Below are 17,235 nucleotides of genomic sequence, written 5' to 3' on the forward strand. Positions count from 1 at the left end.
GTATGCACCACCGATACATCCGTTCGGTTTCTGGCAATAACCCTTCTACCCCCAAGGATTTGGGTTCCCACCAGGACCACAGCCTTTTTTATCCAGAGGCCGTGGCAGGGGCAGAGGAAGACAAAAACAAAGAAGAAACACACGAGTCCAATGGGACGACCAAACACCGAACGTGACGGGAGCGGTGACTCGGAGCATGGGCATGGGCAACGGCCCCTCAACGAGCAAAGAGTGAGCAATATTGTCAATTTGAGTAACCACATAACTACACAGGATGAGGAGTCGGTTTTATCTAAGGGTTTGGGGTTTGTACCAACGCCTACTAATGACCCCTTCCGTCTACACATAGAACTGGCCCAGTTCTTCAGGAAAATAAAACTGAGGGAGTTCTTCGGAGACCATCAAGAAGATTACGACTCTGAAACCAAGACCGGACTTAGGAAGAAATCTACTTTCTCACCACCTTTACAAGAAGTATCATGTAACATTCAAGCATTTGAACAAGCAGTGTTGAATGAGGTGGACAAGATTGACTTCCAAAATACTAAAGGCTTTCAAAAAACTTGACAAGAGGCGAAAGGAACGCACTACAATCCTTGAAAAGTAACAGAGAACTGGTAATTAAACCAGCTGACAAGGGTGGTGCTATTGTACTCATGAACCTGGAAATGTATCGCAATGAATGCAACAGACTGTTGAGTGATCTCAATAGTTATGAGATTTATAATAGTGACCCTACCAACCGTCTCAAGAATCGGATCAATATTATGGTACATGAGGCAGTCACTAATGATTGGATAACGAAACAAGAAGCCGAATTCTTGATTAATGATAATCCTCGGACTCACAGATTTTACATCTTGCCAAAAATTCACAAGGGCAAAACCCCACCACCGGGTAGACCCATTGTGTCCGGGATAGGTTCACTGCTTGAACCTTTATCACAATTTTGTGATTGGTTTCTAAAACCAATTGTCCAGAAATCAAAGTCATATCTACGTGACACTAAAAATGTCCTATGCCATCTACGAGATCTTGAGATAAGTAACACCGAAGACATATTCATTACTATGGATATTGAGGCGCTTTACACCAGTATTCAGCAGAGACGCACTCTGGCGGTAATCGAACAGATTTTGTTGAACATTGAATGGATATATACCACCCCGATACCCTTCATCTTAGAGTGTGCAGAAATTGCTTTAACTGAGAATTTCTTTGATTTTGAAGGTACCATTTACCACCAGATCGCCGGTACCTCCATGGGAAGCACATTCGCGCCGAGCATGGCATGTTTGTATGTACACCAATTTGAAGAGGATTTTATTTTCAACCAGAACAACCCCTATGCAGCACAACTTAAAACCTGGAAACGCTACATAGATGATATTCTTATCATCTGGCGGGGCACAATGGAAGAAGCTATCCTATTTACACAATGGATTAATTCCAAGGATGAACATCTGAAATTTACACACTCCATTGACAAGAATAAAGCTATCTTTCTGGATCTGGTTCTCTCTATGAGTCCAGATGGGATCCATACCATAGTACATAACAAACCCACTGACAAAAACAGCTTACTGCTTTACGAAAGCTTCCACCCTAAAGCACTACGACAGATCCTACCAGTTGGTCAGTTCCTCCGGATACGAAGGAACTGCTCTGATACGAGTACTTATAATGAACAAGCCAATCAACTAGAGAGGAAATTGTTGGACCGGAACTATCCGATAACCATGGTTAAGAAAGCGAAGAAGAGGGCCAGGAACAACCATCGGGAAAGCCTTTTGGAAACCACCAATAAAGAAAAAAGTAATAGGATAGTTTGTGTAACTACCTATACTCCTGTATCAAATCGGATCCAAAATATCATCAGGAAGAAATGGTCCATTCTGAATAGCTCCGACCAAAAGTGGGAAACCCCACTCTTTGCATTTAAGCGCAGCAGGAGCCTACGGGATGATCTGGTCCAGGCACAAATACATCAGAATGAAACCACAGACCAAGGTACACTCTGGGGCCAGCCTAAACCCTATGGACACTTCCCGTGTGGCAATTGTGTAGCATGCCTCCAAACATACACAACGAAAGAAGTGGAAATTGGGACTGGGAACCCCTGGAGGCTACAGAATTTTAGCAACTGCAACACTGAGGGAGTGGTCTACCTTCTGACATGCCCATGTAACTTAAGATATGTGGGGATGACTACTAGAAAAATAAAAACTAGAGTTAACGAACACCGCAGTACTATCCGGTGTGGCAGATCCAATACCAAACTGACTAAACACTTCCTTGAGGTACACCATAAAGACACCGACATAAGATGGGTGGTTCTGGAGGTTATGCACAAAAGAAAAACGGACATAACCCAAGCCCTTTTTCAGAGGGAACAACGTTGGGTGTTCCGCTTACGTACATGGGACGTTGGTTTAAGCGACGAAATCCCCTGGCTCCAAGTGGGAAGATAGAAACCCGACTAAGAAAAGATGGGGGCAAACACCTATAAGAATATCTGTTCCACATGTTCAGTCCCACTATGAACTAGATATACCACATATGTGGTTTCATTGATGGAAGGCCCGCATACATAGGAAGGTTGATATCCTCAGATCAAGATTTTATAAGCCTCACTTAAGCATATAGTGTCAGCTTAATCTCGGGAGAGTAATATACTAAAACATCGAGAATATACTATATCTCTCTCTTCATGGGTTTTAAACTGTGGTACATAGGGACACTACCGGTATACTATTCATTTGATATTTATGTATTGTCTACACTACCGGTCTCTCCCCACATACGAGCCTGTTTACCTCACGAGGTTTATTCTCAGTCAGTTGCCTGACTTCCGAACCCTCTAACTCTTGGGATGGAGGCTTCCGGTGTTGTCCCCTCCCCTTTGATCACAGTAGTGTCTCCACCGCGTTGGTAATGATGTCGCCGCTTTCTTTTTTAGACGCGGCTCCAATCTACATGTATTCCAGACATCATAGTTTGTTTTCTGGGAACAATGTATAAATTAGGCGCACAGTATCTATATTCTCGGTACCGATACTTTGTTGAATCTGAACACTGTTCCTACCATGACTTACTTCCCAGGAGTCAGGCTGAAACAGGCAAGATTAGTGCTGGGTGCGGCTGGGACACCGGAATTCACACAATGGTTCCGTGGTCACCACCACGTTGGTAACGATGTCGCAGCTTTCTTTTCTTTTTAGACGCGGCTCCAATCTACATGTATTCCAGACATCATAGTTTGTTTTTTGGGAACAATGTATCTATATTCTCGGTACCGATACTTTGATGAATCTGAACACTGCTCCTACCATGACGTACTTTCCGGAAGTCAGGCTGAAACAGGCAAGACTAGTGCTGGGTGCGGCTGGGACACCGTAATTCACACAATGGTTCCGTGATCACATTGCGATCAGGACCCTCCCACCACTTAACTAATTAAGGGCACTATTTAATGACGCTCTCTACCCACACTTACTCGTCACCGGGGAGGAGCACAGTACACAACTAGGTGATCCTACGGAGAACGCACCTTGACGAAGTAAGACGCTGTGTTTTGGATGAATGACAGTTGGATGCCTGTGTAGTAGGATACAGTCCACATCAGTTTGCCTCCCTCTTATTTTACGTATTTCGAAAAAAGTATGCTACTTAAACTCTTGTCTATTTGCTTACCTCTTCAGAGTTTGACTACAGGGGTTCTCCTTTACTCCCCCTCCCATGAAGTACATAGGGTTAAGGCTGTAGGTAAGAAGCCGGAAGTAATTTCCCCTTGTTTTTACTCACTTGTGTATTCACATATGCCAGTCACGTGTTATACACTTGCACCACGCGCACTTAAATCTGTATACATTGGCGTTTGTTTGATTTCTCATGAAGGACCCCTATAACCTATCGGTTGCTGAGTGTGTGTTTTATTATATTCCTTTTGTTCCTCCGCAGGGTACTTTTTGACCCATATTAACAGCAGAGAGTGACTACAATCTCTCCACCGCTGTTTCCCTTTAATCAAATTATTGGTAAGAGTGGAGCCTGATGTTTCATTGAAAACTAAGGTCCTGATGAATGCCGAGTACCTCTGTTGACATAAGGCAGAAACATGTCGACCCATTTTCAGACCATTATTGATACGGCGAGGGGATAATAATTTTCCCAATTGCGTCGTACACTTGTTTTTATAAACCATATAGTTTCCTAGATCATTAAAAGGGAAATGAGGTTACTATAATGGCTTTTTAATCTCACTTATTTACTTTGGGCCCCACTTAGGTAGAAGTGCATCCCTGTCGTCAGGTGTATGCCCGCCCTCTATCAAACCAAGTTTTTAGAGGGCGAGGACTGGCCGATGATGAAGCATGACACCAGGTGGTGTGTGAGGCCAGTCCGTAACTTTTAGTGAGATGTCCACACTCACATTCACATAACACCACTCAACATTGTTTAGGTCATTCTAATAGGAGCGGCCCTATTTGTGTATACTAAGCAGTGTAAAACCAGCTAATATCCCCAGTAAGCAGAACGCAAAAAGGGGCCTTATTGGTAATGCTGCAAGCACCACTTGAAAAGTCCCCGAAACATGGAGACTTCGGACCAGACCTTGCAGCCTCGAAGAGAGGTGACGAGTAGGAAGAAGAGTACCCATGGAACTGGTATATATACCAAATTACAGATATATATAGCAAAAACAGGTAAACTAGCCACGACTATGCAACATCGTTGTAGAGGAACACACCTGTGCCATAATGGCAGACGGAAGCTGCCGTTAGAGCGGGATGAACACCCCGAAAACCTCCAAAGGAGGAGAATGAAGCAAGATGACCAATGACGTAAAGATGATGCCAAGGCACAACATTGAGCACCGTACAACGACAGAGAAGAGCACCAGAGGACGCCTAGAGGCCAAATGAACTCATAGGCCCAGTTGACATAACAGAGCTATATAATAGCAAACAAGTACCCCACACGGAGTATGTACACCTCAACAATGGGGAACACGTTTATAAGGGCAAGCCACAGTCAGAGGAACAATCTGTGGAACACTGCCACAGTAGGCTAACCACCAGTTTAAAACGCATAATGCATCCAAAGGATGAGAAATGAAAGGGTAATCACCTCCGACCAGGCAAAAGGAAGACCTGAGGCTTACTATCAGCCTAAAACACATAACGCATCAAAAGGATGCTAAATGAAAATGTACCACCCCAGAAGAAACGCCTGAGGAACACAGGCCTCAGGGGGGGTGTGTGAAAGCCCGCAAGGTGGCGCTGAACAGCCGAGTCGGCGTGTGCATCAAACAATAAAACTCCATGAAAGGGTAAATCAACAAGACTCTCCCGGATATTGTCCGGGAAGACGCTATCCCGTAAGCAAGCATGGCACCGCAGGACTGAACCAGCCATAGCCCGGCCTAAGGAATCAGCAGTATCCAAGGCGGAGCAGATTGTAAACTCAGCAAGGTCACAGCCATCCCGGAGAAGATGAAGCAGGTCAACACGAGCGCCTTCAGTGCTGGTGGAGAGCAAAGACTCTGCAGAGTCCCACAGGGCAGAGGTAGCCCGAGCCAGGACACACACTGTATTCCCCATGACTCAAGCCATCTGTACTCCCGGGAGGGAGAAAGCAATAGCCGGGGCAAGGAAGGGAAGGCAGTTTGCAAAACAAACCCCTGCACGTCGGGATGCACAAATAAGCAGAACGGATCATGTGGAGCAGGACGGAGGCGGTGCAAGACCGAACGAGCCACCGGGTCACCAGACGCTGGCCGAACCCAGGTGCCCAAAAGGGCATCATAAAGAGAAGCTTCAAAGGGCAGAAGCGGCTCCACATTCCCTGACCCACGGTGAAGGACATCAAGTAAAGGGTCCACAGACAAGGGCGCCGAAGGGGGCTGCATGTTCAAAATCCGAGTGGCCAAATAGACCACTCTGAGAAAAGCTGCACCAGGCTCAGTAGCCCTCTGAGGAAGGGATAGTAGCTCATCAGTAGGTGAAGGCTGTAAGCTAACCCTCCCAAGACAGTGAGGGTGCGACCAATGCCCAACTGAGGGGAGCCCCATTGACGAATGGGGGTCCTGATGAGGCTCTTGAGGAGGCGAGGAGCCTGCCGGGTGCGGGTGCTCTTGAGGAGGCGGGGACCTTGCCAGATTCACATACTCTAAGGGAGGCACAGGCAAGAATACATCCAGCATCGCCAGGCGTGAGGGCGACGCTAAACTCTCTCCGGACGTATCCGGAGAAGAGTCAACAACCCGGGGTCGATGCAGGTCAGGGATGCTCTCCATGAATGCACAGGAGCAGAACGCCGCAAGTTCCCAATGCCTCACCACGATTCCTCAGCCACAAGCGTTACTGAAGCCTGTATGCCGATGAAACCCTGGGGGGGAAAGGGGATGGGACAGAGAAGAGACAGTCACACTGCGTCTGTTTTCTTTCTTCTACCTCTGACTTCTTCTTGTCTTCTGCTTGTGTTTACTGGACCCTTATTGCTGTGGAAGAATAGACATAATTAAATCATGCTCCCTTTTCTCTATCTGTGTTTATTTTCTCTTTGTCTACCTACCCAGTTTTAGTGTGACCTAAGTTCCTCTTCTTTCAATTATTAATATTTGACTTGCTGGAAACTTTCTTGTTGGCTGAAATTTAATTAACATAAAATTATTATAAATGCTCTTGCTCTAAGTCTACTGTGTTTTTCTAATGCTCCTTTCTATGTTTTTACAGGCTCCTCACCTCAGCGTTTCTGCATTCTAACAACTTGGAATCTTTTCTTGAGGTAAGTATTAATCTATTTATTCGGTGACAACTAATCTCCTCCTCTGCTTCTCTCTCTTATTCTATAGTTTTCTTAATATCAGTAGTACTCTGCTGCCCTAGTGCTAATTCTAGTCTGTGGAGTTACTTCACTCCGAAACTTCAAAACATTTCTATAATAAACTCAAAACTCGTCGTGAATGCGGAAAACAACCACTCCTCAAAAGAGCATATTTCGCTTGTGCTGACGCTAGAACTTCCTTCTGTCAAAAAGTGACTCCACTTGAAGTCTCAGCTATTTTGTACCCAGTACGAGCGTGCGCATATGTTTGTCGGAGCTCACTGGAAACTGAGCATGCCCATAGAATATCCACTAAATATGAACAGTCTTACTTCAGACATAAGTAGAAACAGCTTGTTTCCGATAAATTCGCTGCGCGACGAAGGATTCCCTCACTAAACTTTCGCGACGCAGACTTCAAACCCCATACTCTCCTCAGGGTTAAGGTGAAGTGCGCAACGGAGCGGGCACTGCACCTGGATCCTTGTGATTGCTCTCAACAACTAGAGCGCAGACCTTCTACTCCAATGGTCGGCGCGTGTCGTCCATTTTAGATTCTGCACCAGCCTTTCTCTTTTTAATTCTCGACACTATGCTAAGTATGTTTACCCAGTGCTTCCGTCTGACACCTCGCCTAGCAATCCTGACAGTACCCTCCCTCAAAGTACCTTCTCTCTGTCTTGGTTTGTTTGGATATTTTCTGTGAAAATCTTGAATTAATCGGGGGGCATGAATCTCTGAGGACAACTCCCAAGATCTCTCCTCGGGTCCATAACCTTTCCAGTCTAACAAATAGTACAATTTTCCCTTCCGAATCTTAGCATCCAAAATTCGTTTCACCTCATATTCCTCCCCATTCTCAGTAAAGATTGGTTTAGGAGGTTTTACCAATCGTACCTCTCCTGACACTTTCTTTAACAACGAGACATGAAATACTGGATGAACGCGTAACCCTTTGGGAAATTTTAGCTGATAATTCAATGTACCTACTTTCTTCTCAGTTGGATAAGGGCCTACAAATCTTGGCTGAAACTTCCTATTTCGCCTTGAGTTTAAGATTCTTAGTGTTCAACCAAACCCTATCTCCTGCTTGTAAATCTGGCTCTTTCCTTCTTTTCTTGTCTGCATAATATTTGTAATTTTCCTTAGCTTTGTTTAAATTGTCTGTGGCTGAAGTGTGCACCTTGGTCATACTATGCTAAGTATGTTTACCCAGTGCTTCCCTCTGACACCTCGCCTAGCAATCCTGACAATGTGGCGCCAAAACCAGTTTAGTAGGCACCGACTGAGTTTTGTACGGCGCCGACTCGACGCCATGCGGCGTCGAGACGACTCCGTCCAGCGCCAAATCCACGATAAGCTCCCCTCCCGAAGAAGAAGGCGAAGGAGCTGGGGATGCAAGCCTCCGGGGCCGCACCGTCGCCGACTCAGCCTCAACCCGGACCGGCTCAGACTCCGAGGGAAGAAGCGGAGGCAGAGCTGGGGAGGAGACAAGTTCACCTTCCGAAGAAGCAGAAGGCGCCTTAGCCGGGGGGGCAAAGCTCCGACACTGCACCGGCGCTGCCTCAGCCTCAACCGCAGAAGGCTCTGACTCCGGAGGAAGAAGCGGAGGCAAAGCCGGGGAGGCGAGTCTACGGTGCCGGAACGGCGCAGTCTCGGCTCCGGACAGGGAGCCGCCTGCCCAGAAGGCTGAGGTGTACACAAATCGACGCTTTGAGCACCAGCAACCACCTGCGACGCGACAGGAAGCCCCACAGGACTATGCGGTGCGGCAAGGATGCAATGGGCCGTAGAGGGGGACCCAGCCAGCCCACACCCTGACAACGCCATAGGGATCTTAGAGGAGGACCCAGCCGGGCCGCGCCCTGATGATACCACATCTCCGACAACCCTGGAAGCCAAAAGGCTCATTTGACGCCGGGGGCGAACCCACCGGCGAGTCCGTCGGGGACCCCACAGATAGAGGAGGCCCCGAGGACGCCCCGGGGTTTGGAGAGGACCCAAAGGAGTCCTGCAAAGCCGTGACATAAGCCTCCATTTGAGCCAGAGTTGCCCCCGCACCTGGATAGGGTGGATATAGGGGGTATGACTGTCGGGGGCGCACGTCCGGAATATTCCGGGAACCAGAGCCCCTGACAACAGATGAAAGGGAGGTCGAGGACCTCGGCGACCTGCGCTGCAACTTACCAAGAAGTGGTGAACGACTGCCTCGGGCCCCAGAGGGCGATCAACGGCAAAACTGCGTCGAAGAGGTCGTGGGACGAGACGACTCCGACCGGGATAGTCATGTCGAAAGAAGCTTCATCCGGCGCTCCTGCCGGGACTTCGGCTTAAGGTGTTGGCAGGCTTCGCAGTCCGTGGAGTCGTGGTGCTCGCCCAGGCACCATATACAAATAAGATGCAGGTCTGTCGCGGACATTTGCCGTGAACAGGAAGTACAGGATTTAAAGCCCGAGGGCATCGCACACTGTTCCAGACGTGAAACGTCGAAAAAGGTCCTGAAAACAGGCCAGAGGAACCGCACACACCGGATCCTCGTTGCACGTGGAAAAGAAGAAAACCGACGTCAGCGCGCCGGGAGGGACTTATATGACCTCGCTGGCGTCATGTACGTGGACGACATCAGGGCGGGGTCATGTGGCGCTGTCCCCCGGCGCACAGAAGTGCTGCTGCAAAAGGTTTTCCGGATCCTGTCTGACGCCTGGGAACATTCTAAGTTAAGCAATCTGCAGCTAGATGTCTCTTTCAGATATACTATATACTGCTCACTTAAGACACTTCTGCATCAAGTTTTCTTGTGACTGTTCAAGTGAGTCAATAGAAATTCAAGGCGTCAATGACAATGCCCACGGGTGCGGGTGAAGCATTGGCCGTGTATGGTTGCCCACACCTTTCTTTGCACTTTTTCACTAAGCAATTTGAGATGATTAAATAAATGACATTTTGTACATTCATTCCTACTGTCCCATTTTTGGTTACTCGGGGCAAGAAGTATGGCATGGACTTAAAAGGGCTATTGGCGTGTGCCTGCTTTCTTTTGACAGCACAAAAGAGTGCCAGCAAACCAAACAGAAGGTGCAGAACTTGCCCTCTGCCAAACAGATAAGCTCTATTTGAGAAAGTCATGCTGGATAGGTGCTGAGCTCTTCAAAGTACCAGAGCCAGGACCACTTTTTTTTTTTTATAGAAGACAGAAAACCTGTTTTTAGTCTTATCCTTAACTCATCCAAGACTGAATAAAGAAACATATAAGAAAACAATTGCTCATGCAGTTCTTCCTATTTCAAAATCAATGTCCGCATCAATGAAGTCTGTCAATTGAACAGCAGACAAGGAAGGACAAACAATTGAGGGTCAGAAGGAAAAGGGTCACCTGACTGACAAGGGGGCTTAGGGCCAATGGAGCCGACTAGGGAGAATTTTTTTTTTTTAAAAACCTTCAATAATAAACACTGAAAGAAGTCAGCAATGGAGCTCTTGCTTGAGGGAGAAGAGTTTGTGGCTGACCAACGCTGCCATCCTTAGACCTCGGGGGTATGGCAGCATTGATAATAAACCCAGAACAGCAGCAGATAAGGCAGAGCCATGCTGGGGTACCAATGAAAACGTGCACAGTATAGTATCACCAGCCAGTACTCCTGTGTGAGTAAAATTCAAGCATGAGTTTATGTAGGGTGATGCAGAGGTACACAATTCTCTGCAGATTCACTCCATAAGTTCCAAGTGAGACTGGCTCATTTAGCAACTGTGTGGATGGAAAGGGCAAACCACTGGGGTCCTTGTGGCCCAGGGAAACTAAATGATTTAGGATTTGGCCTAGCTACAAAACTGCTTTATCACAGAATAAGGTAATTGAGGTAAGACGACAAAAGGCAACGGTTAGAAGCAGCTAAAACTAATTTTGGGCCTTAGTAATAATTGGCCGATCATCCTCAGAACAGCAAGGCAGGTGGGCTAGGTGAGGAATCTGCAGGTAGAGTATCCACCAGAAAGACTGTAGGTAAGTAACTTTTTTCTTATCAGTACCGCTACCTGCAGATTCCTCATCTCTTGAAACTAAATGATTGAGGATTCAACCTATCTAGCTACAAAACTACTTTAACAGAGAATAAGGAGCTTGAATGGAGGGAGGTAAGACAACAAAAGCCAAATTTTTGAAGATGTAGGGTCCCTGCGAAAGTATGCACCACTGGTAGTGGTAGGAAAGCTCTGTACTGGGAGCTCTAGTGAAATCAGTATCAGAATCAATAAAGCTAATTTAAGAAGTCAGAAGAGCAGAGGGTGTTTGCTACATGACCTCCTGATTTCTTCATAGGGGTTTTAAGCAACTCAGATCAGTGATATTATCAGAATTAGGACGTTCCTTGTGCTGAGCTTTGGTGTTGCTCCATAAAAGCCACTGGGAACACGTCCTACGTAATATGTCCTAAAGACTGTGGGCTATCATTTTAGGCCATACAGGCACGTCTCGGCTGCACCTGGTTCCTCTGGTGACTGCATGAGTGCTTCCAGTTTCTGGAAATTCGGTCTAGGAAAAACAGCTCATCATGAGCTAGCAATGTGAGAAAAAACATTCGCTCATCCTGCTTCAGAGCAACAACCCACTGGAACACCCTGAGGAGGTGGGATACCAAAATGCCAACCTACTAGTATAGATGGTTCATAAAAGGTCTAACTCAATTAAAATGACAGAATGTAAGAATGATGCAATGGCCAAGTCCCAGACAGTGCAATCACAAACTCTAAGCATGACACGATAAAAATGTTAAACCATACCACTGGCATAATTGGAGACCTGCGTGATAAGCAGAAGCCCCAAAAATGTGAGGAAGCAGCCTACAGGGCCAAAAGACACTGACCATAAGGTGGCACCAGGAAACCAAAGAAAACAATAAATATGTCCAATTACCTCATATGTACCTATAGAGTGAAGCCTGCTGCAGATGGAGCCACTCATGAACCACTGTTACTAAAGAGCTCTAGCCACTTCCCTCTAGAAACAAAATACCATACATCTCGAGTAAAGATGACTGGACATTGAAGTAACCTATGCAGTTTTCTTCAACATATGGTCCAGAAGATTAGTTTATAGTATGTTTCAGAAGATAGGGATGAAAGAGATATCCTTGCATTGTGTCAAAAACAATAACCAAAACAGTATCTGCTTTCATTACATTTAAGATATTGCATAATGTTACTAGGTCCTGTTTGCAGGTATATGCGTTGTGTTTTTATGTGAAATACTCTCATTATATAAATCAAATAGTCCATTACATTGTATAGTTAAAGGGCAAATTGGAAATACCTTAGCATTAATGTGTATAGGTGTACTTTAGTGACAAGTATAGTAAAGCTATCTATATATTGGCCTTCGTATGCATACATTTCACCAGTGATCTAACCCTTTCAGATATACTAAATTGTCTGTGTTTGTTTTAAATGCATTCTGGAAAATATATTTGAGGAGGTTAAATTAAACCCAATCTAATCAAACTTTGGACATTACACACTTTTCGACTAGCTTAAATGTGCCTATATATATTCATTACATACCTCTCTCTTGAGATATACCCATGTACCAACATTCTACCTCTGAAATGCTCATCACCACAAGGGGAATTCACATGCCTATGTAGTGTTAACAGCTGTGGAATCAATAGCATATTTGACTGAATGGGACTGGTCCATGCTCAAGAAAAATCATAAACTAATATCTACAGGCTGTTAGAAATTCGGTCTCTAGTTGGCAGAGGTTACATACCCTGTCCAAGTAGGGACCACAATCCTAGTCAGGGTAGGCCAGATACACACCATACATTAATCTGTGCTCACCCTCTGGTAGCTTGGCACAGAGCAGGCAGGCTTAACTTAGGAGAAAAATAGATTATGATTTTGTACATAAAACAACAAAAATCCAACGAGTAGAAGTCGAGATATGAATTTCTAAAGATTAAATGCAAAAACAGCACTTAGAAGCCAGTAGCACTTAAAGAGTTAATTGGTTGAGCTGGACTGGGATAAAGTCAAGAGTTCATACCACCGGTGTTTGAGCGCAGGCTGGCTACAGGACCACACAGGGCCTGCTGAGCAAAAGTACCTTAATCCTTGTTGCAGCACAAGATGCATCGATGAGTCCCACGCAATTGGGTGACACTTTGATATCCCTGAGTCTCAGAAACAGGAGGCAAGCCAACAAGCTTGTGGAGATCATTCAGGGTTCAAACAGAGTCCAGTTCTTCCTCAGCAAGGTCAGAAGGCAGCAGGCCAGCACAGCAGAAAAGCAGTTCTTCCAAAGTAGCAGTCCAGCAGAGTGACAGTCCTTGTAGCAGCACAGCAGTCCTTCCTGACAGAATTCCTTTAAAGGTGCAGACGTGTCTGAGTTGGTGGGGGTCAGAGACCTAGGACTTATACCCAGTTGTGCCTTTGAAATGGGGGTGACTTCATAGAGGGGTCTTTGAAGTGCACAGAGGTCCTTTCTTCCTAGCCCTAGCTCCTGATAGGTAATCAACCCTTTGTGTGGGGACAGGACACTGCCTATTCAGGTGTGTCAGTTTGTCTCTCCCATCCTGCCCAGGGTAAGCCATCAGGATGCAGATGAGCACTCAGACATACCTAGCCTTCCTTTGTGTGAGGCTGTCTAGAGGGAATGCACAAAGTCAAGCTGTCACCTATCCCAGACGTGTATTGGAGACAGGCTGTAGGCACACAGAGCTTTAAGAGCAGAGAAATACCAACTTTCTAAAAGTGGTATTTCTCAAATAGTAATGTTAAATCTAACTTTACCAGTAAAGAGGATTTATCATTACTCCCACAGCGAAAAATGAATGAAGGTGCTTTTCACTACCAGGACTTGCAAAACTTAAAAGTACATGTCCTACCTTTTAATTACACAGCATCTTGCCCTTTTGGCTGCCGAGGGCCTACTTTAGGGGTGACTTATCTGCAATAAATGAATAAATGTGGAGTTTAAGGCTCAGAAAAGGGTTTTAAATACCAAGTTGACGTGGCAGTAAAACTGCACACACAGGTTCTGCAGTGGCAGACCTGAGATATGCTTAAAGGGCTACTTATGTGGGTGGCACAATCAGTGCTGCAGTCCCACTAGTAGCATCTAATTTACAAGCCCTGGGCGCAGGTAGTGCATTCGACTAGGGACTTACAAATACATTAAATATCCAAATTGTAGATCACCCAATGCAAACATGCTTAGGGGAAAAGTACATGCACTTTCGCACTGGTCGGCAGTAGTAAAGAGCTCAGAGTCCTAAGGCGAACAAAAAGAACCAGCAAAAAACAGGAGGTAAGCAGGCAAAAGGTTTGGGGGAGGACTGCCATGACGCTGACAGGTCTAACACAGGCCCATATGCTCAAACAAAAATGAACATACACTAACTCAATAATAAATATCACTTGCTACTACAACTTCATTCAAACATGCAGCCAGAGTATATACATGAAAGTTAAGATACCATGCTGTGGCCTGTGGTAGCTGCCAAGGTAAACTGTACACTTACAACAAAATTCCCTCTGTAGATATGCATGGTGGAAGTGAAGGGCTTATAACACACACTGTCGTACTTTGACAATACTGACATACTTAAGAGGGAGCACGGACATTAAATCCTGGCCCAGGATGGCACCACTGTGGGAAACATGTGAAAAGAAGCAGGGATATAGTGTCACTCTCTTCCACACAAAGTGGCTGAGAAAGGACATCAATGGTATACTTAATGATCACAAGCACAAGTGGATTGATTGACAGTGGTTGTACCCCTGTTATTGGTTTGAGAAGTTCACAACACAAGCAAATTCCCATGTTTACTAGTTAGCATGGGCTGTTATCAACCAAACATGTATGCAGCTGCAGGGTGTCCCTCAGGCACAACACACCATATACAAATGGTTATAGACAACAATGATGTTCCTTTAGATCTTAGCTGGTGGTGTTCCTAATATTCCTAACAGAAAAATGTAAGTAACCAATGAAAAAACAAACTGGAATTGCTGTGCTGATCTTAAACTCACTGTGCAAGACACATTGGGGCATACGTATCAAGCTAAATTGCGATCGCAATTTAGCTGTTTGCAATGTATGAAATAAAAACCACTCGCGAAATAAGGAATAGCAAAATTTGCGATTCTCTATTTTGCGAATGCATTTAAGGAATCGCAAATTGTAATTCCTTAAATGCAATGTAGAAAGCACAGAAAAATTGCGATTTGGCCTTAAGGAATTGCAAATTACCACCAATTTCAAGTTGGTGGTAATTTGCGATTTCTTTGAAAAATGCACTTTTGTGCATTTTTCAAAGTGTCATGTGGCGCACGTACATGCCCTTACGGCATGTATGTGTGCCACAAGTGCACACATACATATTTCAAGGGGTGCAACAGGGTGTCTTTTTGGCACCCTTGCAACCTTGAAATTGCATTCTCAATTTGCGATTCTCTAATTGGTAATCGCAAATTGAGAATGTCTTCCCATTCATTCCTATGGGCCTCCTAGCCCATTGGAATGAATGGGAAGGTATTCCCTATTTGTGAATCTCAATTTGCGATTCGCAAATAAGGAATATGTAGGATTCACAAAATTTTGAGCAAATCCTACATACACTGCATTTTGCGATTCTCTAAAAATCGCAATTTGAGAATCGCCAAACTCTTTTTTGATACATATGCCCCATGCATACTGGAACTTTAATACGAAAGGGTGAGAATGGAACTATGAAAATATATCTATTTGTAGTGTACAACACCGTCAACCATCATATTCACTTGTCTGCAAGGACTTAAACTGTTTATTCACAGTTTTGGTTTTCACTTTGATATACCTGCTGACACACAGCTTCTCGTTAGCCCATATGATGATCTTTCTCCCCGCAAACACGTTTTCAGACTATTTCTGAAAGGGCGAATCCAATCTGGCTCAAACAGAACCCAAGCAAGATGGAGGTGGCATTACACCTCTGATCACTGGACCATTTGTCCAATGATGTCACTCCCAGTTCTATAGCAGTAATTTGGAGTTCTATGGGAACCCAACTCTGGCATGCCAAGTCAGCTTATTTTTAGACCATTTGAGATAAAGCTCCTTTTTGTGCGGTCATCCCATTTGTTTGCTGAATTTTATTGCTAGTTTTTAGACTCTGCACACTTTTAATGTGTTGTCAAGTGACCAGTGTGTGTGCTCGGACCCCAAAATATATAAAAATTGGACAATCCCTGATTGGCATAGTTAACTCTTCTGTAAGGCCACAGTATAAGGCACAGGAACTACGCATACGGCATAGAAAGTTAAACATCAAGTGTGGACTGCAGCACTTATTGTGCCATCTACTAGTGTGACAAGGAAAATATGGCTGCAGGCCTCCCAATAAAGCCAAACTGCTGTAGTTTAAACTTGGAGTCCGGCCTGTCAAAATGACTCCTTTGACAAGGGAAAACACTTTCTTTTAAATATTGATAAGTCACCACTATATAGGATAGTAGCCCACAAAGTAGGATGCCTGGTATTTAAAAGTAGGGCATGTAGAAATGTAATGTTACCATGTCCCTGCAGTGACAAGACCTCTAAAGCTATTTCAGTCTGGAAGGCACTGGCTATTCTATGAGGAAAACAAGAGTGCAGATTGAAATATTAATTCTGCTATCTCTGGTTTGGAATAAGCCAGAGAAAAAAATCAACATCTATTTAAAATATCTATTAAGAATCCAATTCAATGGTAAAGTTAGATTTTTAATAAACATTGCGGAAAAGTAACTTTAAGAAATATACCTTTTCCTTGACCTTAATGAGGTGTGAAAACTGCTCCTAGAGATGGATTAGAGTCCTGGTGATAGGATGGACTGTGTGTGTGGGGTATGTGATCACTATCAGCTCAGGCAGGGGAGCTGGAGAGGTTCTAGGAACTTCATTAACTTGCAAAGGCCGGAGATGAGGCCTGTCCATACATAGTTTAGGCTAAGGGGAGACCTGAAGAAGGGAAAGCCTTTGTTCTTTAGGCCCACGGTAGCCAGTTGGGAACCAGCTTAGTGGGCGGGGGATCTGATACCACAGCTACTTTGGTTTGGCTTGGTGGGGAGCTGCTCATTTTGCTAAACACACTTCTGTATTTCACACAAGCTCCCTCCAAGAGCAGAAAACCTGTGCCATCTTCAATTCCCACTAGAATAGTACATTCTGGGACCGTTTGCAGTAAAACACACATTAAGTGTTGCAAACGTGGGTATGGTTGCCTCAGGTAACTTTTCCCCCTTTGGAAAGGGAGAACCATCCACCCCGATTAATAACTTATTTTCTTAGAGAGTGCATTGTTGTTTTATTTTAATTGTTTTTTACTTAGAGACCTATCAGGGAGTCTTGACCTTCCCCACCTTCACTCACTTGACTGATATGGTAGCCCCACT

General features: G+C 45.0%; 1 protein-coding gene and 1 long non-coding RNA gene across 3 annotated transcripts in view; one reads left to right on the forward strand and one right to left on the reverse strand.

Moving 5' to 3' along the window:
- Positions 1 to 17,235, forward strand: part of LOC146798962 (uncharacterized) — a 317,402-nt gene that overhangs the window by 175,286 nt on the left and 124,881 nt on the right. The window contains exon 2 of the long non-coding RNA XR_014968817.1: positions 6,738 to 6,789. This is a non-coding gene — a long non-coding RNA (uncharacterized LOC146798962). The remainder of the gene's footprint in view (positions 1 to 6,737; positions 6,790 to 17,235) is intronic.
- Positions 1 to 17,235, reverse strand: part of TECPR2 (tectonin beta-propeller repeat containing 2) — a 616,143-nt gene that overhangs the window by 10,025 nt on the left and 588,883 nt on the right. The window lies entirely within an intron of this gene.

The sequence above is a fragment of the Triturus cristatus genome, chromosome 9, assembly GCF_964204655.1.
Source record: "Triturus cristatus chromosome 9, aTriCri1.1, whole genome shotgun sequence".
Lineage (NCBI taxonomy): Eukaryota > Metazoa > Chordata > Amphibia > Caudata > Salamandridae > Triturus > Triturus cristatus.